The 24,247-nt window shown below is 34.3% G+C and overlaps 1 long non-coding RNA gene across 1 annotated transcript in view; it reads right to left on the reverse strand.

The window, feature by feature from the left end:
* The window catches only part of LOC103008889 (uncharacterized), a 40,769-nt gene extending 17,045 nt beyond the window's left edge, over positions 1-23,724 (reverse strand). Inside the window, exon 1 of the long non-coding RNA XR_451847.2 lies at positions 23,637-23,724. This is a non-coding gene — a long non-coding RNA (uncharacterized LOC103008889). The remainder of the gene's footprint in view (positions 1-23,636) is intronic.
* Between the last annotated feature and the right edge of the window lie 523 nt (positions 23,725-24,247).

A 24,247-nucleotide genomic window follows, 5' to 3' on the forward strand; every position in this document is an offset into this window, starting at 1 on the left:
TCACAAAGGCTTGATTTTGTCCAAATAAATGTATTAAATCTGCTGCTAGAAAGCCCAGTGAAAGTGAACACTTGATTGAGTCTGTAGGGAACAGCTCCCCACTGAGCCTTTACAGAAGAGCAACTGTTTAAAGAAGAATGGAAAGTAGAACAGACACGAAGTTAAAAGACAAATGTGCAGACTCCTGCTTTTAATGGTATTCCAGGGTTTAGCAAGCCATTAACTTTAGTGCTGTAGAACTGCTGAAAGGAAGATTTAAAAATAAAAGTTGTGGCTATCCAGGGACTAAGATGCTGAAGGATCCAGAGAGATCATTTGCTGTTGGAGAGGATCTCCAAGCATGGAAGGTCGAAGTCAATTGAAGAGATATATGGAAATGGTAATTGATTCCCCCTGAAAAGCTGGTGGCCAGTACAGAGAGGGAAAATAAATAAATTGGTAAATCATTGGTGTTTTAAATATTAGGAAAGCCATTTGTAAATCTTTACAGCCTATCTCAAATTTTCTATATATTTAATAAGGACAATTGCCTTTGTGCAAATAAATTATCAGTAGTTATTGGAAATGAAAATTGTCAGCATTATTGAAGATTTGCTTATGAAGTACTGGGGGAAATTCTCCATGAAATACCATATTTCATCCTGCCGAAGTATCAATCTCTGGTGCAGTTCTGCATCTTCTAGAATAAGTAACCTTGGTATATAATCCCCCAATACCTTCTATTACCCATTTTGTCACTCATTCTCCATCTCTTGTGTGAATTGTAAAATATCACAAAGAGCCAGAAATCTTGTTCTTTTGAAAATGATACATTGGTTTTAATCCTGAGGTTGTGATCAAATTTTTGACTGATGTGGTGTACTGTTAGTATTTTTAATTTTTAAAAATGCAAAAATAGGTCTGGTTTTCCTTTCAATTTAAATCTGCTGTTCCGAAAGTAGAGAGGGAAATCCTATCTAGGTTTGATTAATTAGTAATAAAGATGGTTTCCAATAAATCTTTGCTTGTGATTCTTCTTCATATAAAAGGAAACTGACTTGGAGCCAAGTTACCAGCAAGAAATAAATGCCCTTTACTGTTACACTTATTCAGAGATAGGTCTTGGATTGAAGCCACCTATGTAAAAGGAACCATGCATGGTTCATGATGGAAGAGAGTGCTGTAGATGAAAATGGAAACTTGCATCCTACCGCAGGACAGAAATGAAAAAAAAAAACCAAAACTGACAATGCCTGCCAGGTGGCAGATATTTCTATATACACTAACACACTCAATCCAAAGTCAAATGATCTAAATCACCAAGGAAATAATACCATGTATAAAGTACAATGCATAATAACCACAGAGTATGGTTCTGGAGTCAGACTACTTGAGTGTGAATCCCTGCTCTGTCTCATACTAGTTACATGATGTTGGCAAAATACTTATTTTTATGTTCCTGTTTCCTTATTTGTAAAATAACAACACTGATAAGGTTTTAAGGGTTATAAGAGTCAATATTTATATGGCTTTTGGAACAATGCTGAACACACACAACTGCTAGATGAAGGTTTGCTATTGCTATTTATAGAAGATAAAGATTTAATATCATGAAGCACTGCCTCCTATCTCGTTACAATCTTTAAAGGTGTTATTTAAGCCTAGCTTGAAAAGAAAATGTATGTATCTTAGTAGCAACATTAGTATCAATATTATTAGATAATACTTAATATTATTACAATTAATTAATACTTAAAATATTTGCTATAATAGAATGTATAACATTGTTTTCAGTATTACAGAATAATGTATTTGTGATTAATTGATTACATATTATAGAAAGATTGACAATATATACCTAAACAAATGATTACAGTTTTAATTGGATTCTTCCTGATTTTCAGTTTGCTTCATGGCACATGGACTTTAAAGACATTCTGATGCCTGTAAAAGGGAATCGAGCAGTTTCGTCATATTGTTTTCCAGATATTTTGCCTTTATAGATAAGGCCTGGGAACGTACATTATTAAAAATTCCCAAAGACTGAATATCAGTAGGTTGGGACACAAAGTATTTTTTAAAATAAACCTACATGAGAATAGTTTGTAGATAAATTTCAGAAGGTCTTGAGGCAATAATGCTGCTTCCTATAGACATTAACATAGAAATAGAAACTAATTGTATAAAAGATACAAATTATGAATCCATATTTAAACGTCCAGTGGAAGATTTCCATCCTATAATTAGTTTCAGTTCTATAAGAAATTATGATATACTCTATGATTATGTGCCTTTGAACACCAATGAATATTTAATTTGTTTTGTTGCACTACTCTCATATATCATATGAAAATATTTGTTCTCACATGTGTCAGATTATATTCTTTCATTTGAAAGTAATCTTTTTTTGAGCCCTATGTATTATTTCTAAAATGGGTCAAGAATAACAACTTCAAATAACTTGAAATATCTTCTGCTTTTGATGCTGAATAACTGTTGACATAAGATTCTATAAATAGACTTTATTTTAAATATGGAAATTCATGGCTTTGTAGTAGTTGAAAATGGGATCTTAATATTTTATAAGCAACTTCTTTTTCCATTTATAATAGAATAGTAAGTAGGCAATGAACTATTATTAAATTTCTTCAGTATATCTGATATTTAGCACATTTAAACATTTATAACTTCCTCCTTTAATTATTCTGTAGTATTTTCTGCATATAGATTACGTTCTTAACTACATAAAAAGAGATAATTATTTTAATAACAATAATGTATGAGTTGATATTTTTCTTGACTATACCACAGAATAAAAAAAGGAAGTGATTTAAAATCTTTAATGAAAAATTATACCTGGATTTAATATTCTTTTGCTTATGCACTAGTAATTACATTCATTAAAGTTTTAATTTCAAGCAATATTGCCTAGATAAAATTAAGTAAGCATCTCCTGTTAGTATCTGTTTATATACTGAACATTATTGCCTTTTACCCTTCATTTCTTGTAATCTACATTCAATTATAATTCCTTTTTCTCATTTAATGCTAACCCATGTTGTAATAATGTTGCATGTACTGAAAAATTATATAGAGAGCTGCTAGAAGATGTGAAATATTTATTGTACATATAAAATAAACTTTATATATTCATCTTAACTGAATTTCAATTTGATAAGAACTATGTCTTCTTTAAAACATTTATATTAATAAATCTTGGAATAAATAGCCTGCTGTTTTAGATAAAGGTTTATATATCATTTGCCAAATTCAGTCAACATTTGTAAAATTATTATACAGATAATTCTTGATGGATAATTCTTGATATTCCATTCAATAATTGCTAAAATAGTTTCTTTGTTTATGGAGTTGAGGCTGGGTGATGATCCCAAGCAAACATGATTCATCTTCAAAAATGAATTTGGCTCAATTTTTTAAACCTATATAAAGGAAGAAACTGAATTTTTAAATTTCTTCCGGAATCTTCCCGATGCTGCCTCTGACAGTGATATCCTTATTGTATATTGTACACTCTTCATTCTGATATACGTGAAGAAAGGAAAGAAAAGATGGGAGAAAAAGAGATTTGCAGGGGAAAAGAACATATAATAATTATAATAATGAAAGGTGGGTATCTCCTGTAGGGATTATCACACAATGAAAAATGTTCTTCAGTCTATGGAAAAGGGGATATAAATGCCTCCAAAATATAAGTGGAATAGATTCTTGATGGATTGGGATAGACTTGCAGTTACCTACACTTTTTTTTTAAAGAATTCTATTTTTCAAATAAAACCTAATGAATAAAATGGATGATACAAGTAAAAAAAAAATAAATAAAATCAGCTTAATATGGAGTAAACACAATTATAAAAACTAAAAGAAGAGAGTAGAGATTTACCTTCCCTGAACTTGCTCAAGCCGGTCAGTTCATACTGATAGAATTTTTCCATCCAATTCTGATTTTACTTTTCTTAACTAGATGTAACTTAATGCCATCTTTAAAGGAAATATCTGTGTTTTATTACTTTTTTCAATGTGGTTATTATCAGTCATTACAACAGTCTTAACTGTGTGGCAGTCTAAATGAAATGTGAGACAGAGTAATTAATCATATTTACCATATTTCTTTAGCTATCATATTATTATTACTATTATTATTTTACTTTTGTACTGCACAATCTACAGAATATTGGTAGTTTAAGTCAACCCTGCAGAGTTTAATTTTATCTAATGTAAGAAATTAGAACTTTGAGGATGAGCAGTATGTTTGTTTTCACTTTTACATGATTTTGAATATCAATCAAAATGGAAAAACCATTTGTGATATATTTGTAGATAATCCATTCCCAAATTAATGAGGTAAATGTATTAGTCACAGATAATGTAATTATGATCCAGAAGTTAATGTAAATCATCTTCCAGGCAGGATGAGTGAATGACTCTTTGTAAGTTAGAGAAATGAAGGAGAAAAAAAAAAGTTAGGTCTTTAGAGAAGGATTTGCCATGCAAATAGAATGTTGTAATTATTTTTTCAATAGGTCCATTATGTCTGAGCAGATAATTTCATAATATCCAAAGATATAGCCACATACATATTTTAGATTTTGCAGAAATGCTTGTAGGATTTCTTAGGCCTATATTTTAGGTCCACAACTCAGGCAATGTGGCAGGTAAGAGAACTACAGAATTCAGTGGGAAAAAATAAACAAAAATTGTCTTACTACTTCAGCTTCAGTGAAAGAGGTGAAGACTTTACAGAAGTTTGAGGTTTGAGTAGCCAAAAAAAAAAAAAAAAACCTATAAATTCCATTTGCCTAGTTAATATTTGTTTTATTTTTACAATTAAATTATTTTTAGAATCATATTTCACTAGAAATGGGAATAAATTAAAATGTCCACAAAGAAGATTATAGACAAATATTGTTAGAAATTATAAATATAGTTGGCGTAAGTTTATAAAAACTTAGACTAAGAAAAAAAAAGGGTAAAAAAAGGAGTGATGTTATAAAGTCATCGGTTGTATTATGAAAAAAAAAAAAGATAGGCTCATATGTACAACTAAAAGACAACAGAGCTAAGGCAGTTCCACGAGAGGACAATTCTAACAGATTTCATTTTAAGTATATAGTATTTGGCATGATAGGGCATTGAGGTAGATATATATGTATAGGTATATGTATATGTATATATATATATATATATATACACATACACACACACACACACATATATATAGTAGATTGTTAGATAATTGGGCTCAGGGGAGACATGAGATTTATATCTATATATTCATCTGTCTGTATCCTTTTATCTTCACATGTATCCTCACATACACACAAATAACATAAATGACATATCCACGTATCCATGTATATATGAAAATATATGTGCATGCATATATGAACATCCAAGAATGTGCATGTAGACTTAAGTCTATGGATATGTGTATGTTTGCATGTTTAGTAGGTCACATGAATAGAAATAAAAATGAAACTACAAGATTTGTTGTAATCTGAAAAAGAAATGTAGACTAAGACACAGAGTGCTGAAGACCACCTTGAAAATTATTCATATTTGAGGAGTGTGATGGACAAATGGAATAAGAGAAGAGGTGACTGATGATGCAGAAGGAAAGTTAGCGTAGTGTAGCAGTCTATTCTCACGGAAGCCAAAGGATGAGAAATTTTCAAAAAGCCTAATAAACATGTTCAAATAGCAGCTCAATGCGGCCTTCATCACTGGGGTTAGAGTAGTAGACTATTGAGAGTCAAATGACAGCATGAAGGGACAGGGACGGTGAGAAACGGAGGTAGCTGGTATGGATTACTCAGTTTAAAAGTTTGCTGGTGAAATAGCAAGTAAAAATTGTCTTTAAATTTTGTCCTCAATTTTTTGTGTTTATAATATCTTATGATTTATGGTTCAGCAGAAATATTATAAACTTTTGAGAGTATTCACTAATCTGAGACTTCAAAAAAAAATGCTTGAACGATATGCACAGAAGTTAGGAGCTATAGTCTAGCTTGACTTTGTCATGCATTTTGTTGCCAGTGTGGCTGTAGATAGTTCACAACCATCTCAAGGCTCAGGATACTCATGTGCTAAATGTTAAATACGTCCTAGTTTATTGCAGAATATTTATAAAAGTTAATTCCATAGATGAAGTTGAACATTAAAATGAACTGCATTGACAACAGAAAAATGTGTCAAGTAGAGTCTACAATTTCAGGAATTAGTGCAAAAGTAAGGAAAAGACATGGATGAAGGGGGGTATCCTTCAGTTTAGGGAAGGTATGCCTTAATTATAGGCAGCAAGAAAGAAACCGTGATGTGGAAAAATTACTGCTTCAAGGCCTGAATGGAATATAACTGATTTAGGTCATAGAGAAAGCAAGAAGGGATGATATCTGCAGCATACTTTAAGAATTAAAACAACTTTCATTTTATTAATTTATGTTATTTGCTTTGGAAAAGTATATCTGGAAAATATAGACAGTGTCTAGAGAAAAACAGTGAATTAGATTCTGTGGGAGTAAGACAGTTTCAAGTTATTTAATCTTGGATTTCCAGTGTTACATAAATGCAAAATAAAGCAGGTGGTGCAAAACTTTATCTAGGTCATGCTCCTCTGTTGTTTTAAATCATTTCTATCGAATTAGGCTGTCTGATACATATAGTGCATGCCTGTTTACATTGTTTTAAAACATGCTTAGAGTTGGGTGGAATTCCTGAAATTTAAGAGAACAGTGAAGTCAGGGATAATGATGCTCCTTTAGAAACAAGAATAAACGTGAAATACCCGTTTGTTAATGGATATTTGTGTACTTAATGCAGAGATATATTTATTAGAATGTTCTAATAATTGTTCACTTTCATATTAGTGAAAGGGAGGCATAAGACATACTCATAATGATTCAGCATGGAGCTAATGGAGAATATCCCTTTAATCATGAGCTTATGCATCTCCTCCTACTCATCCAGTGCAAGAAGTGCTGATAAGCAGTAAAATGGACAGGTTTAAATGTCAGACTTGTCTGCATTTTGGAGATATTAATTGTTAGGAATTAAAGATAGAAAACAAGGAAGAAAAATGTTAAAAGTGACTTGTTAATCGGTGAACTGAGTGTACACTTTGCTAATCATGACTCCATTGCCTTTTTTAAAAAAAGGAATTATTATTAAATTGTTCATTTAAACTCAGTCAATATTTGTTAACTAAGCATATATCTATTTCTGTATCTCTATACCTATATGTCTTTATCTTCATCTATATCAACCAACATTTATTGTTTGTTGTATGCAATTTTAAAATGGCATTTTTCACAGAACTAGAACAAATTATTTTAAAATTTGAATGGAAATACAAAGGACCCCAAATAGCAAAAACAATCTTGAGAAAGAAGAATAGAGCTGGAGGAATCATGCTTCCTGACTTCAGACTGTACTGCAAAGCTACAGTAATCAAAACAGTATGGTGTTGGCACAAAAACAGACACATAGATCAATGGAACAGGATAAAGAGCCCAGAAATAAACCCACACACCTATGGTCAAGTAATCTATGACAAAGGAGGCAAGAATATAGTCTCTTCAATAAGTGGTGCTGGGAAAACTGAACAGCTTCATGTAAAACAATGAAATTAGAACATTCTCTAACACCATATACAAAAATAAACTCAAAATGGATTAAAAACCTAAATGTAAGACCAGAAACCATAAAACGCCTAGAGTAAAACATAGGCAGAACACGCTTCAACATAAATCGCAGCAATTTTTTTTGGATCCGTCTCCTAAAGGAAAGAAAAGCAAAAATAAACAAATGGGACCTAATTAAACTTAAAAGCTTTTGCACATCAAAGGAAAACATTGGACAAAATGAAAAGACAAACTACTGAATGGGAGAAAATATTTGCAAATTATATGACTGGTCAGGGATTAATATCCAACATATATAAACAGTTCATACAAGTCGACATCAAGAAAACAAACAATGTGATTAAAAAATGGACAGAAGAACTGAAGAGGCATTTTTCCAAAGAGGAAATGCGGATGGCCAACAGGCACATGAAAAGATGCTCAACATTGCTAATCATCAGGGAAATGCAAATTAAAACCAAGATAAGATATCACCTCACACCTGTCAGAGTGGCTATTATCAAAAAGATCACAAATAACATATGTTGGTGAGGATATGGAGAAAAGGGGACACTCCTGCATTGTTAGTGGGAATGTAAATTGGTGCAGCTACTGTGGAAAACAATTTGGAGGTTTCTCAAAACACTAAAAATAGAACTACTGTAAGACCCAGCAATTCCACTCCTGGATATATATCCTGAAAAACCAAAATCACTAACTAGAAAAGATACAGGCACCCCATTGTTCATAGCAGCATTATTTACAATTGTCAAGGTATGGAAGCAACCTTAAGTGTCCATCAACAGATGAATGGCTAAGGAAGATGTGGTATATATATGCAGTGGAATAATACTCAGCCATAAAAAAGAATGAAATTATGCCATTTGCAGCAACATGGATGGACTTGGAAGGCATTATGCTAAGTGAAATAAGTCAGACAGAGAAAGACAAATATTGTATGACATCACTTACATGTGGAATCTAAAAAATACCACAAATTTGTGAATATAAAAAAAAAGAAATAGACTCCTAGATATAGAGAACGAACTAGTGGTTACCAGTGGGGGAGGTGAGGGAGGGGCAATAGAGGGATGGGGGAGTGGAAGGTACAAACTATTGGGTTTAACTTAGGCTCAAAGTTGTATGGTATATCCCGGGGAATATAGCCAATATTTTGTAATAACTTTAAATGTAGTATAACCAACATTTTTTAAAATGTGTTTTTTTTTCTCATCAGATTCTATTTTTCCCCATGTAGACCTTTTTTCAGCTGATGTTATGTTGAGATATTTCAACTGAGGGAGATACTTGACTTTTATATATAACAGACTGGAAGGAGCAACTCAATTTAGCACATTGATTTTTACTTAGATGGGCTCCTTTTCACGTGTCTTTTAATTTAAGGCCAATTTTGTAAAGGATTTATGTTGAATTTTGTTAGCTCTCCATGTGTCATGTAATAAAGGTACATATTAATAAATTTACCTTGATGCTTTTTATTCTGCTTATGATGTAATTTCTTTTTATTATAAAACCTATTGGCTCTCATCCTAAAATTATAAGTCTTACTAGAACACAGAAGGATAATATTCTGTTTATCTTATTTATCATATTTTCAACTAGTCATAAAAATTCAATTGTATTTATTATTGTATCAATTGTATTAGTGTATCATTCAATGTTACTGGGTTTAAGTGTTTGACTCTGTTATTCCTACATATTGATTATGAATATATCAAATAAAGTCCTACTAGTCTTAGTATTAAATTTTTATTAAAATGTGTCAGTTTTAAGAATAGGTTTTATGACAAATTAAAAGGAAGTTTATTTTAAACTATATCCCCTTATCTCCATTTATTACACAAAATTAATTCCCCCAAATATTGTTGAGTTCCGTAAGGGCAAAATGATAAATCGTGAAATGCACCACACCTCTTAAAATTTCTCACAATTACAAAATTGCCAAATCGGTGGAATAGCTATTCACTCTGATTTGTAATACACTTAACAAACATTACGTGCCCATAGATGAAATAATATTTTTTGCAGATGTTTGGGGTTCTGGAAGAGGGGAATAAATTTAAAGAGGGTGAGAGAGGTAACTGTGACATATTCTTAACTGATTCATGTAAGTTGGGTATGGGAAGGGCATTTAGGTAATCCCTTAGCATATTTTAGCATATAAATTTTTATGAATTACCACTCAGAGTCATTGCTTGTTCGTTAGGTTAAGCAATTTCTTAGATGGGACCAGTAGGTAGTTGGTTCATCTTTTGTCCATTATTTTTTTATTTGAAAGGCTGATGCTTTCATGAAAAAAATCTATTTCATATTGCTCTAGAAAGTGAGTTTGTCCAAGATGTTAATTCTGGATGGTGCTGATTTAAAATATTATCTCCTTTTGTGGCAAAAGAGACAGTAGTTTTAATAGTTGTACAAGGTGCATGAAGGGGTGTGATTTTTTTTTTTAATTAAAAAAAATTTTTTTAACATCTTTATTGGAGTATAATTGTTTTACAATGGTGTGTTAATTTCTGCTTTATAACAAAGTGAATCCGCTATACATATCTCCCTGTGCTATGCGGCTGCTTCCTAGCTATCTATTTTACATTTGGTAGTATAAGTCCATGCCACTCTCTTACTTTGTCCCAGCTTACCCTTCCCCCTCCCCGTGTCCTCAAGTCCATTCTCTATGTTGGCGTCTTTATTCCTGTCCTGCCACTAGGTTCTTCAGAACCTTTTTTTTGGATTCCATATATATGGATAAAGAAGATGTGGCACATATATACAATGGAATATTACTCAGCCATAAAAAGAAACGAAATTGAGTTATTTGTAGTGAGGTGGATGGACCTAGAGTCTGTCATACAGAGTAAAGTAAGTCAGAAAGAGAAAACAAATACCGTATGCTAACACATATATATAGGGATGTGATTTTTGATATAGAAAATATACTGTCTATATCCAATGTCAATAAGTAACATAGTTTTGTTTCACAAGTAATTTTTTCCATGAACCCCTTATTTTCTTTTATTTAACACTCTATATTTCTCTTTCTTCATAGCCATGTTTCTTCAGTGTTTGCTGTTTCCAATTTCTTACGTCTCATTCAAATTTCTACCAATTGCATTCTGCCTTCTAGCACAATCATTCCACTAAAACACCTCTCTCTGAAGTACCAACAGTTTCCTTATTGCCAAATCCAATGGAAAACCTTTCATTCTCCAATTTTGAGGTGTTAATTTATATTGAGTTTTTTTTTTTTTGCTCCCTGTGTTTAAAAATTTTCCTTCCATACCTTTAAAATGGCAGCGTATCCTGAAATAATACCCTCAGGGAAGAGTCTGTGACATAATAGAAAAGAAAAATACAGACTTTGCATCCAAAGTCTTATTTTAGAAATGTGAACGACATAAGAAAATGGATCCATGGCTTAGATATCATGCTTTGGAGAAGTTCTTGTGAAAGATTTTGCCTCAGTTTTGCAGAAGGGAAAAGAGAGACAGGTTTGTGGGTCCCAAGAGCCCCTAAAAAAGAAAGAACATGTATCATTTTTTCAGCAATACTTTGGGAGAATCAAGAGCACCCTGAGCAAGAATAATTATTCAGACTGTCTGGATTATTTACCCATCAGTAGCCTTGCAAAATATTCCCATATTCTAAACATGGCCCAAATATAACAGAGAACTCACCATGGGTCATGTGAAAAGGTAAGGCAGGTGTCTCACAGGTACAATGTATGAACAAAAGATCCCTCACAGGTGGTGGCAACCTTAACACTAAATCTTGGAAACTAAGACATAATTTTCAGAATTGAAGAAAGTGACTGAGATTGAGAGTTACGCCAATCTAATCCAATTATGAGTTCCCCATCAAAAGTAAAGTTTGTAGAAAATCTTTCTTGCACTTCTTAGGTGTTATGGACTGAATGTTTGTGCCTACCCCTGTCCCCTGCAAATGTATGTATTGAAGCCCTAGCCCCGCAAATGACGTTGTTTGATATTTTTCTTGCAGTAGATTATTATATCTTCATATTCAACTGAGTCCTTGCAATAGACTCATGTATTCAAGCCAAAAAATGAACTTATTCTGTCATGTGGTCTTAGCTTTAACTTGTACCTCTTTAAAAACATTTTTCCTACCTAGACTTAAGAAAATAATATATGCTTATTTTAGAAAATGTGGAAAATAAATAAAAATAAAGGTTTTGATGACTTTTTACTAAAATTTTGAGTATTTCATTCCAGATTTGTAAAAACTACACCCATTGCTATTAACATAAGTGTACAATGAATAGTAGCTAGCATTTGATAAACATTTACCATGTGGCACACTCCTTTAAGAGCTCTACTTGTGTGGATTCAGTGGATACTCGCGATGGTATGAAGGAGATTCTATTACTATATCTATTTGTCTAGGATAGAGTCCTAGGAATAGAAATCTTTGGAATAAAAAATTGATACATTTCATAACTCAGTTTGTGCTGTCAGATTGTACTGTAGAATATTGGATTGATTTATGCCTCCTCCAGGATTATGTAAAAAGTGTCTTTTTACTCAACTTGTGCCAACAATGGTTTTTATTATTATTTTTTAATCACTGAAAATATATGTGTCTGGCAGGTTAGGAGCTTCATATCATTTTGGGGTGGATGGTATGCTGTTCTGCACATCTAGATCACATGACGGGGATCTGAAAATAAAAATGCTTTGTTCATAATTCTTTTAGTGTGTTCTCTAGCGGTAGGCACTATTATAGTCCTTTATTTCCTTGTTCACTAATTAAACAGAAATCAGTCATGGCAACCTCGGCTCTTTCTTGCTGTTAAAATACTTTTCTAGTTTTTATAAAAGGTCTACATAATTTTGATATTTGTGCAATCTATTATTCCTGGAAATGGAGAAAGGAGTTAAGCTATGACGTTGGTGACAAAATATCAGGAGTTGCCATATTTAGATGAAAAGTTTTCGATACTACTTGAATGGTGCAAACCATCACAAGTCAAGGATATCTTCAGCTTCTCCTATTATAAACAGGAGTCATCCTTCATTCTTCCCTCTCCCTCCCCACCCTATCCTCATTCAGTCCATCATCAACTCCTATCAGCGTGGTCATCACAACATATCCCAAATCTGTCTACTTCTCTCCGTTTCCTCTTCGGTCACTCTCAGTCGAGTCAAAGTCACCTCTTGCTTAGACTACTTGTCTACCCTCAAAGTCTAATTTTCTATTTTTAGAAATTTTTTACAGCAACCATGATTACTGTAGGTCATTTTACCTTCTCAAATTATTCATGGCCCCTCCCTGTAAAGGATTATGTATACTTCCTTGCCCCACTCTTTAGACTCTGCCATATGAGTCGCTTTGCCTATTAGAATGCGAGTGAAAGTGATGTCTATCACCTCTGAGACAGAACTTTTAAGGACATCATGTGGTGGTACCATTGCTAATTTTCTTTTCCCGCTAGAACAATGAGGCCCTAGACAGGGCTTGTTTCTTCCGTCTGGATCTCAGAGTAAAGTAGATAAGTGGTGCGGACCCACAGCAGACTGTAACATAAATTCTGTGGTTTTACGCAGCAGCTCACCTAAGTTTCAAAATATAAAACAAATACTGTTGCTTTCCCGTTTCAACCCTGGAAAGGTTTCTTATCACATTTAGGGCCGACTGAAAACTCCTCACCATGGCCTTTAAGGCTCTCTATTATATAGACCCGGCCTACTCCCAGAGTTCATCTTACACAGTTCCTTTTACAGTTCCTTGTTCAAGCACAATGACATTCATCACAATTCCAGAACCAACAATCTTATTCCTGCCTTATGGCCTCTGGAAGAGGTGTTCTCATCTCACAATGGTGCTCTTCCCTCATGTGTGTCACTCTCTGTTAGTTCATCCCATTTTGTTTCCTTCACAGCATTCTTTATTATCTGGATGTCTTTGGCTAATTGATTATTTTCTCTCTCCTCACTCTAGAATCTAGAAGCAGGGGCTTAATGCATCCTGTATCCCTCCTGCCTAGAATGAGACTTGCCCTGCAGGAGGTACTAAACAAACATACTTTAAATGGGAAAATGAATCTGATTCCCTTTGCCAAGTGAAGTTTGGTCCTAATAAAAATGCTATTTCCCACCTCTCAGCTTTTCCCGTAGCATTTTCTTTTCACTGAATGTATTTCAACATGTCTTAAATTAGAAAATATTACCCACTAAAAAAACCAAACCAAACAAAAAAAACTCTTGAGTGTTTCTATAACACGGTGGCCATGACTTTATTTCAACGCATTCTCTTATGCACTAAAATTGTTCTTACGGTTCCCCCACTGGGTATATATTTGTTCAGGGACAATGAGAGCTCAGTGCGATGGTGAACTGCTCAGGAACTGAAGCCAGAGGCTCAGGTTCAACTCTTGGCTCTGCTGTGTATCAGGCCATGTGCCCTTGGGAACTTCCCTGAATCCCTTTGAGCCTCAGTTCCCCCATCTGTGAAATTTAATTTGGGCAGCGACAGCCTGTACCTTACAGACCACTATGAAGATTAAAAGAGTTGATATGTGCAAAATGTTTTCAATAGGGCTTTCATGGAGTAAATATTACAGAAGTTTGGGTAAGTAAAAAAATTATGTCGTATTCATTTTATTTCTGCAGTCCCCGGAACTTCACTGCTGAATAAATGCTTTTTGAAATAAATTGAACGTAGTTTCCATTTTTAGGTCTTAGGCAGAAACTTTGACTTCCCTAGTGATAAATTTATTGTGCTTCCATTCAAATGTCAGTGATCCACAGCATACTACAAGGAGTGTTGAACTAGGAAGAGATAGTGAGAATTTGATTTTTATATACTGTTTTTGGAGGTAGAGCTGATATGACATGCTAAGAAACAGAGTATGAGGTGTGAGAGAAAGAGAAATATCAGAGGTGACAGAGTCTTCTATCCCAGGTATTTGGGGTATGATGCTTTCTACTGAAAGGGTGAAATCTTGGGGCTAGAAGGTTTGAGGGATGAAGAAAAAATACAATTCTGTTTTGGCAATATCAGCTCTGAGTTATGTATTTGACTTCCATGTGCAGTTATTGAAGGCTTTTGTGTACTGTTGCACATAAACTCTTGGGCTCAACAGAAAGGTTAGGACACTAAAATCCATGAGACACGAGATCATCTTGGAAGAAAGAGTAAATACAGATGAGCTCTGGGTGAATTTCTGAGCGCTCAAGCATTTATATACTTAAAGGCCAAGTGGAGAAGGTGGAAGGGTCGTTGCTTCTTAAAAAAGAATCACCAGAGATGTTTGGGGAGTGAGTGTTAAAAAGTTATATATGAATTTGCTATCACTTTCAAGGAGTTAATAGTCTAAAATGGAGCTTGCCTCCACATCACAAATATTTTGAGAATATATAAGATCTAAGCTTTGCAAATAGTGCTAAATTGTCAACTAAATTCTTTCATGTTCCTCCCTCATTAGTATTCAACCATAGAGTTTTCCAAGTAGAAAAAGTTCTTGAAATTATTCACATGCATTTTAATTGAGGAAGTATTTTCAGATGTTTCAAAAGTTCCACATTTTGTGAGGGTATACAACATTAGTTTTCTGTGAGCAATTAAATCAGAGCAATAACAATTATTTTTCTGTACAATTAAAAAATCTCTATTTCGAGAAAAAAGCCCTGGGTGCTGCATGCTCCTTGCTTGCTTTCCAGGCCATTACTTTCCATTTTTATAGCTTTTAGTGCTCTTATTTTTAGCTAAAATTGTGTCATGTCTATCAAGTGTAATTTCCGTATCTTTAACTTCCCACTTCTGTAATCAGTCTCCTGTGAATTTTTCAATTTCAATTGAGGTCATTGTGGTCTGGATTACATCCAATTTACTACAAATGTCTCTGGCATCCTTTCCATGTAAGTCTGACATGTCGTATACACCTGTTCTTTGCCATCTTAGGAAAAAAGTAGATCTTAAGTGTTGAAATGTCTGTAATTTTTCTTTTTGATTTGCAAAATTTGGATGACAAATTTAAAATTATGAATGATCCAGTTTACTCTTTTCTTATTTTTGCATGTTTTACTTCTCCATACTAATGATGTCATAAATACATAATAGAACATGTTTCAGGGTCTGTAGACAAAGAAAAATTAGTTGCTTAAAAAAATAATTATATTCCCTTTTATATATTGTTGTGACATGAATCAATTCTTATAATTAAGGACTGTAGGTATCAGCCCTCATCCAATTCTGAATACCCTTACAAACCTCGTATAAAATCTCAAAATTAATAGAAGCAGAAGCATTAGAAGCATTTTGTTATTTTTCTCAAAGAGACAAAGTGTAAGATGTTTAATATTTTTGAATGCTTTTTTCGAAATTGTGGTTACAGAGGCAATTAAACCTGCCTAAATTAAGCAATCCTGTCTCTTGGAAGGTTATTATGTCAAATAGAAAATCTCTTAAGTCAATTTATGAAGGATTAGATACCTGGAGGGAATATTTTATACTGTTAAATTAACTTTCTCACAGGAGCTAGAGGAAAGTCAGATGAATGTCTTTTTATTTATAAATTGAAATCTCTGAACTGGATTTCATTTCTCTTATTAACCAACAGCAATTCTGATGTGCAAAGATTTTATAGACAATTAAGAAACAGTGCTAAGAGAAATCATAAGTATGAAACTTAACATCTCACAAACTTTAAGATATTGAGTTTATGCTAAACATATACAATTTAGTGGGAAACTAAATGACTACCAGACGCCTCTAAGATAGGGATCTGGTGTCCACAGATTGTAAATTGTCAGATGTTATTTTGGGGCTGTATTCTCCAAGATTATTTTTAAAATGAGAATACAGTTGGCAATGTAGCATTTTTAAGAGACAACTTATTATTTAGGGATTTTAACCTATAGGTAGATTTTGAAATCTATCTAGGCCACAATGAAGATAAAAGAAACAACTGTAACATGAAAGGAAGTATCTCAATTTGGCTCACTATTGTCTCTCCAGTACTAACACAGAATCCAGCACATTGAAAACATACAAAATATATTTGTTGAATGAAGAGAAAAGCACACACACACAGTCACTCTCACACTCATACATGTACTCACTTCATATAATCATTCTTTCTCTACAGAGTTGTCCCAAAGACCCCAAGCTGGCTCCCACAATACTTTGATCAGCAGAGCTAATCATGCTCCTATAGAGACCCTGTCCCCGTCCTTCCTCTCTTACCAGAAATTCCAGCCATAACACTATAGAATGCCAGAGAGACCAGTCCCAAGTAGAATTGGAATCCATTATCTGTTGAAACAACAGTCAGGCTTAGGATGATGCCAATTAACCTAATCACAAGAAGTCCAAGTTTCCCAGGTCATTTCTGATCACCAGGACTCTTACCCTCATATTCAAGCTGTCCTGATTCTACATCCTTTCCTAGACTCTCAACACTTCCAATGTGCTCTCTAGAAACTCAAATTTCCTTATAACCTTAAGTTCTTCTTTGAAAAATCCCTTCACTTCCCATGAATTACCTAGCCTACAGTTTGTAGAGACGGATCCCCTTGCTTATCATCACCCCCCAGGCCATTGTGACCACCTACTTCCTAGCAAGTTCCTGCTACCTTGATATTCACACCACCATGTCTATCTCCAACTACCATTTCACTAAAGTCATCCATAGTTCTTTGACTCTGTATTTGTATTCCCTTCTCTACTTTATTTCTTGCATCCATTTAAATCAGGACTTCAGACATTGCCAAATCCAAAGTTCTATATTCAGTCCACAACCTACTCCACCCTCAAAACTATCTGATTCAGTCAATCACTCTCTCATTCTTGAAACTTTTTCTTCACTTTGTCATGGAGACCACACACTTCTGTTTTTCTCCAACTTCACTTTCTTTCCTGAGTTTTAATGTCTTTATCATTTTACACTCTAAATATTATGATGTCTCATGACTTAGACCATGGACTTCATGTCTATTGTATAAGTCATGTCATGGAGTCCCATACTTTTAAATTCAATTTAAAGATTAATGACTCCTAAATTTGTATCTCAAGTCACATCTTTTTTCCTGAGGTCCACATTCATATATCCAATATCAAACTTGATATCTCCATTGGTTGTCTAACAAGTGTCTCGAACTCAATAGATGCAACTATAGTTTTTTGAACCCTGAACCCCGCTACTCCCCATCTTAAGGAAGGGCATCACCATTCACCCACTTGCCCAGGGAAAGGACCTTAGAGACTTTCTTGTATCCCCTTTTTAAAAAATTTTTTAAATTTTATATTGGAGTATAGTTGATTTACAGTGTTCTGTTAGTTTCAGGTGTACAGCAAAGTGATTCAGTTATACATGTACGTATATCTATTCTTTTTCAAATTCTTTTCCCGTTTAAGTTATTACATAATGTTGAGTAGAATTTCCTGTGCTGTAAAGTAGGTTCTTGTTGATTATCTATTTTATATATAGTAGTGTGTATATGTTCATCCCAAACTCCTAATTTAAGCCTCCCCCTCACCACCTTTCCTTTTTGGTAACCATAAGTTTGTTTTCTAAATCTGAGTCTATTTCTGTTTTGTAAATAAGTTCATTTGTATCTTTTTTTTTAGTCTCCCTGTGTAAGTGATATCATATGATATTTGTCCTTCTCTGTCTGACTTACTTCACTTAGTATTTATGGTAATCTCTAGGTCCATCCATGCTGCTGCAAATGACATTATTTCATTCTTTTTTTATGGCTGAGTAATATTCCATTGTATATATGTACCACATCTTTATCCATTCCTCTGTCAATAGACATTCAGGTTGCTTCCATGTCTTGGCTATTGTAAATAGTGCTGCATTGAACATTACGGTGCATGTATCTTTTCTAATTATGGTTTTCTCTGGATATATGCCCAGAAGTGGGATTGCTGGATCATATGGTAGCTCTATTTTTAGTTTTTTAAGGAACCTCCATACTGTTATCCATAGTGGCTGTACCTATTTACATTCCTACCAACAGTGTAAGAGGGTTCCCTTTTCTCCACACCCTCTGCAGCATTTATTGTTTGTAGATTTTTTATTGATGGCCATTCTGACTCGTGTGAGGTGATACCTCATTGTAGATTTGATTTGCATTTCTCCAATAATTAGCAATGTTGAGCATCTTTTCACATGCCTGTTGGCCATCTGTCTTCTTTGGAGAAATGCCAAATTTAGATCCTCTGCCCTTTCTAGATTAGGTTGTTTGTTTTTTTGATATTGAGCTGCATGCGCTGTTTGTATATTTTGGAGATTAATCCCTTGTCAGTTGCATCATTTGCAAATATTTTCTCCCATTCTCTGGGTTGTCTTTTCATTTTGTTTATGGTTTCCTTTGCTGTGCAAAAGCTTTTAAGTTTAATTAGGTCCCATTTGTTTATTTTTGTTTTTATTTTCATTACTCTAGGAGGTGAATCCAAAAAGATTGCTGCAATTTATTTCAAAGAGTGTTCTGCCTATGATTTCCTCTAATAGTTTTATAGTATCCATTCTTACATTCAGATCTTTAATCCATTTTAGGTTTATTTTTGTGTATGGTGTTAGAGAATGTTCTAATTTCATTCTTCTACATGTATCCTTTCTTTTTCTCATTCCTTACATCTAATCAACGAGAAACTCTTATTACTCTTTCTTCAAAATATTTCCCAAATCTATTTTCCACCATTTCCATAGCTCTCATACTGTTTCACATCATTATTATTAATTATTTGGACTATTACATGGGCCACTTTACTAGACTCACTGTTTCCATTCTCTCACCAATTTATTTACCATTGGGTAGTCAGAGTAACAATTTAAAAACATAAGTGGTTGGCCACTTGCCCCAATTTTTTATAATAGAAAACTAAATAGAGTTCTAAATCCTTGTGATGATTAGAAGGTCACATGTAATCTAACCCTGGCTATTTCTTCTATCATGACCTTCAACTTCGTTCCTAGCTTACATTGTTTACCTCTTTGTGGTATGTCCAGCAAGTCAACCACACTCTCATATCAGGGGCTCTGGAGGCTGTAAATCTTATCCACAGGTATCTCCACCACTCATTCCCTCAGCTGATTCTCACGTCTGTACCCTTCTTCTCTGAACACTCTAAAATAGTAACACCTATCACCAGGCATAGCTCACTCACTTTTATTTTATTTTTACAATCAATCTCCATGGACCTCATTTGATTTGTTCATTGTGATAAGCTTACACCAAGAGCAGTGCCTCACATTAAAGGATTTCAATACTTGTTATAATAATAAGTAAATAAAAATTACATATTTTTCATATAACAGGTAGGTAGAAGGTTTTTCTCATAGGAATCACATAGTGAATTATTTTTACAGTAAGTGATTTTTTCTTCTGAAGCTTAGTATTTGGCAGGTATTTGTAGGGAGGACTTGAAGTAAATCATCTGTAACATATCTGTTTGGTATCAATATCTAGAAATAATTAGATGAATAAAATACACATTTTAATTTTGAATTGACTGCCCTTGTTAGAAATTAAAACTTAACATTTAAAAATAACTCCATGTGACTACTCTATACTATATTATTGTTTTATCAAATCATTTTGTAACATGTATACAACCAACATCTCTTGTACTCTGCTGAAACCAAAATGGGTGTAACACTGTTCTGACATGCTTTTGTACTTAGGAGGCTGCATCAAAAGCTATGGACACTAGACATTGTCTTATTTTTTTGTTTTATTTCCAATAAAAACAATACAAAACTGAGACTACTTGTGTAAATTAGAATGCCGGTTACAGACCAGAAGGGGAATGGAATGCTGAAAAGAAATATCTGTCTCACATAGATAACTAGAAAGAAACAGCCACACCGTCACACACAATAGACTTTACAATTGGACCATGAATCCAACAGCCATATGGCAAGTGGCATGTTTTTCACATTGAAAGAGTTTATCTCTGACCATATAATGGTCTTGATATGTGATGCAAGAATAACCACATGCCTTTTTGACCCAGCAAGCAAGCTATTTTAAAGTGTTTAATCTTTGGCTCATGTAGCTTTCTAAGATGCAAATGCAATGAGCTTCCTCACGTTTCCTATTTACATTTTATGACATAATGATGTCTTGTGAAATATCTATGTTTGATTCAGTGCAGTTATTGGAATATCAAGGAATTACTTCTCCCTCTAAGAAGAAAATGATATTTACACCCCTATAAATGAGTATAACAAGAATAATGTGGCTATTATTTGAGAATAAAATCAAGTTACCTTTTTGGAGCTAATGGATATTTTAGATTAAAATCATAAAATATAGAACATGTGTCTTGGAAACTTTAGAAAAACATACTTATGTTAGATATTCCAGTAGGGTTGGTTTCCTCCTATCAATACAAGAAAACATCAGTCACTACAAGCTACGTGCTGTCTAGTAGGTGATACTTTTAAACTGCAGGGACTGTTTCTTACTCATCACCTGGCACAGTGGCTAGCTCACAGGAGATACTCGTTACTTGCTGAATAAGCAAGGGTCATAAAAGAAGCACACACTATGTGCCCTAAGGAGCTGAGGTAGCACATCAGAGACAATAAATAGCTCTGAAGAACGGGTACTTCAGTCAGGCAGAAAAGAGTGAAGGCATTTTATATTTTCAATGATGACTACTTGTACAAAGGGCTGATAGATGAAAAAGAAATGGCAGGTATAGGAAATGTTGAGTAATTGGATTTCTCCTTTGGTCCCTTTTCTCTGTCTTCTTCGACCACATCTCTCTGAGTCCATCTGGGGCAAGTTTTCTGCTTTAAGGGCTCATTGCAGTTACATTGGCCTCACCTGAATAATCCAAGATACTCTCCCTATTCTTTTTTTTTTTTTTTTTTTTTTATAAATTTATTTATTTATTTATTTTTGGCTGTGTTGGGTCTTCGTTTCTGTGCGAGGGCTTTCTCTAGTTGCAGCGAGCGGGGGCCACTCTTCATTGCGGTGCACGGGCCTCTCACTGTCGCGGCCTCTCTTGTTGCGGAGCACAGGCTCCAGACGCGCAGGCTCAGTAGTTGTGGCTCACGGGCTTAGTTGCTCCACGGCATGTGGGATCTTCCCAGACCAGGGCTCGAACCCGTGTGCCCTGCATTGGCAGGCGGATTCTCAACCACTGCGCCACCAGGGAAGCCCAATACTCTCCCTATTCTAAAGTCCATCTCCTTAATTTCATCTACAAAATCCCTTCACAGATTAGTGTTTGAATAATCAGGGGGGTGGGGGTTTTGGAGAGAAATCTGTCTGCCACACTGAGTTTATATTTTAAAAGTTAAGTCCACATTTTTGGTGTGGTAGCTTTTTTTTTTTTGGCTGCGTTGAGTCTGTTGCTGCGCGCAGGCTTTCTCTAGTTGCGGCGAGTGGGGCTACTCTTCGTTGCAGTGCGTGGGCTTCTCCTTGCGGTGGCTTCTCTTGTTGTGGAGCACGGGCTCTAGGCATGCGGGCTTCAGTAGTTGTGGCTCGCGGGTTCTAGAGCGCAGGCTCAGTAGTTGTGGCGCACGGGCTTAGTTGCTCTGCAGCACGTGGGATCTTCACTCCGTGGCATGTGGGATCTTCCCGGACCAGGGATCGAACCCATGTCCCCTGCCTGGGCAGACGGATTCTTAACCACTGAGCCACCAGGGAAGTCCCATTAGCTTTTAAAGCTAATACAATGAGGAAATGTATTGCAGCACCTGCTAAATTTGAAAATTCAGAGGCAGACATAGTCATCCTATGACTTGCTTTCTGGTGATTTGACATCTTGAGTGGCTAGCCCATGCTAAGTCTACTGAATTCCATTGAAGTTATAGTATTTTTGGTGAATTGATATAGTATGTTCATGAGAAAATAATTTTATTTTCTCCTTCTCCTTGGCCGTTTCTTTCTTCTCTGCCCACCCTCATCCTGCCCCCTTTCCACTGTTGCTCATCCTCTACAGCCTCCGTCTCCTCATCCTCCTTTCATTCACTCCTCATTCTCTTATTTTTTTCTCCCCCTCCAATCAGTTTTTATTTTAGACTATTTTTCTTGGTATTCCTTACACACTTATTTTATGTAATTCCCACAAGTATTTTTTTGGTGAGATAGGCATACTTGATATTATTGCTGGCTTCTTAGTCTAAAGAAGTGGAGATAACGTTTTTACTTATTTTCTAAGCTGACTTTTGTTGTAAATGGGAGAGTAAAGTCTATAATATGGACATCTGCCCTATTACAATATTCTATCCACTATCTGATACTATTCTAATAAGGTTTGGTCTTTGAAGAGTAAAAATAAAAACATGTCAATTATTTATGTTATTAAATCTGTAGACAATAAACTTTACTGATATATATATACATATCTATGTATGTGTGTGTATGTGCGTATATATATATATATACACACATATATAAAAATATAAAACAAAGTGCTGAAAAAGCTTAAAATCTAATTTGCGTAATAAGATATGAGACACAAAAAGTGAAGACTATATATTTAAGGGCTAAACATAATGCTATTAACTTTAAAATACCATAAGAGTTCAGAGAAAGTAAAGATGTGCTGTAGAAAAAAGTGAGTGATCAAATTCATTAAGGTGAGATAGAGCTTGGAGTGTTTGTGGAAAAGAGAAGGGAATTGTAAATACAGCAGATGTTGGGGAAATGGAGAGAAACAGGTTAGAAAGATGAGACCAGAATATAAATTTCCAATAAAGTTAGAGAGGGATTTGTAAAGTCTCAAATCTCGTATCAGCAATTAATTTTGCTTTCTGTCACATTGAATGGTTGAGTTTAAACACATACCATCAGCATCTCATGTCTAGTATAAGCATTGTTGTGTCATAAAATAGTATATAACAGTAGCATAAAGAAAAGATTAAAAAAGGGCCTGGTCACATTGTAAACTGAATAAACTTTGAATATCCTCTGACTATTTATACTGAATTGTTCATATTTTAGCTTGTGCCTTAGTCACTTTTCTTTATCAAGTAAGAGCTTAATATTACCCAAAGAAATATGATGCAGAATTTTATCTTACCTGTTTAGATGTCCACGTAAGAGAGAAATCATACTTAAAAAAAATAAAACAACCTGCATTCTGGTGTGGAGGATCCACCTTCAGAGAGAACTAAATTGTCTGTAATATAATAGGTAACAGAAGAGTATGTATCTAAAAATATTCTAACCCTAAATATATCTTCTCTACACAAGACACTGTGTTTCATCCAATTTGTCTACATAGTATGCTTTTTTTTTTTTACCTTTTACTTTCATTTGATTTTACTCTTACTTTGTGCCATATCACCCATAAAGTTTTTTCTTTTTTTTTGAGGTATAATCCACATTTTAAAAATTTGTGGTTTTATGAGATTTCTCAAACATATATAATCATGTAACCCACTGTCCAATTAAGAACTATTAAGTCCAATAGAACATATTCACCAATGTACTTGTTTTATCATTACATTTCTTTCTTTTTTTTTTTTTTTTTTAAGCTGTGTTGGGTCTTTGTTTCGTGCGAGGGCTTTCTCTAGTTGTGGCAAGCAGGGGCCACTCTTCATCGCGGTGCGCGGGCCTCTCACTATTGCGGCCTCTCTTGTTGCGGAGCACAGGCTCCAGACGCGCAGGCTCAGTAATTGTGGCTCACGG

This window comes from Balaenoptera acutorostrata, chromosome 1 (assembly GCF_949987535.1).
Source record: "Balaenoptera acutorostrata chromosome 1, mBalAcu1.1, whole genome shotgun sequence".
Classification (NCBI taxonomy): Eukaryota; Metazoa; Chordata; class Mammalia; order Artiodactyla; family Balaenopteridae; genus Balaenoptera; species Balaenoptera acutorostrata.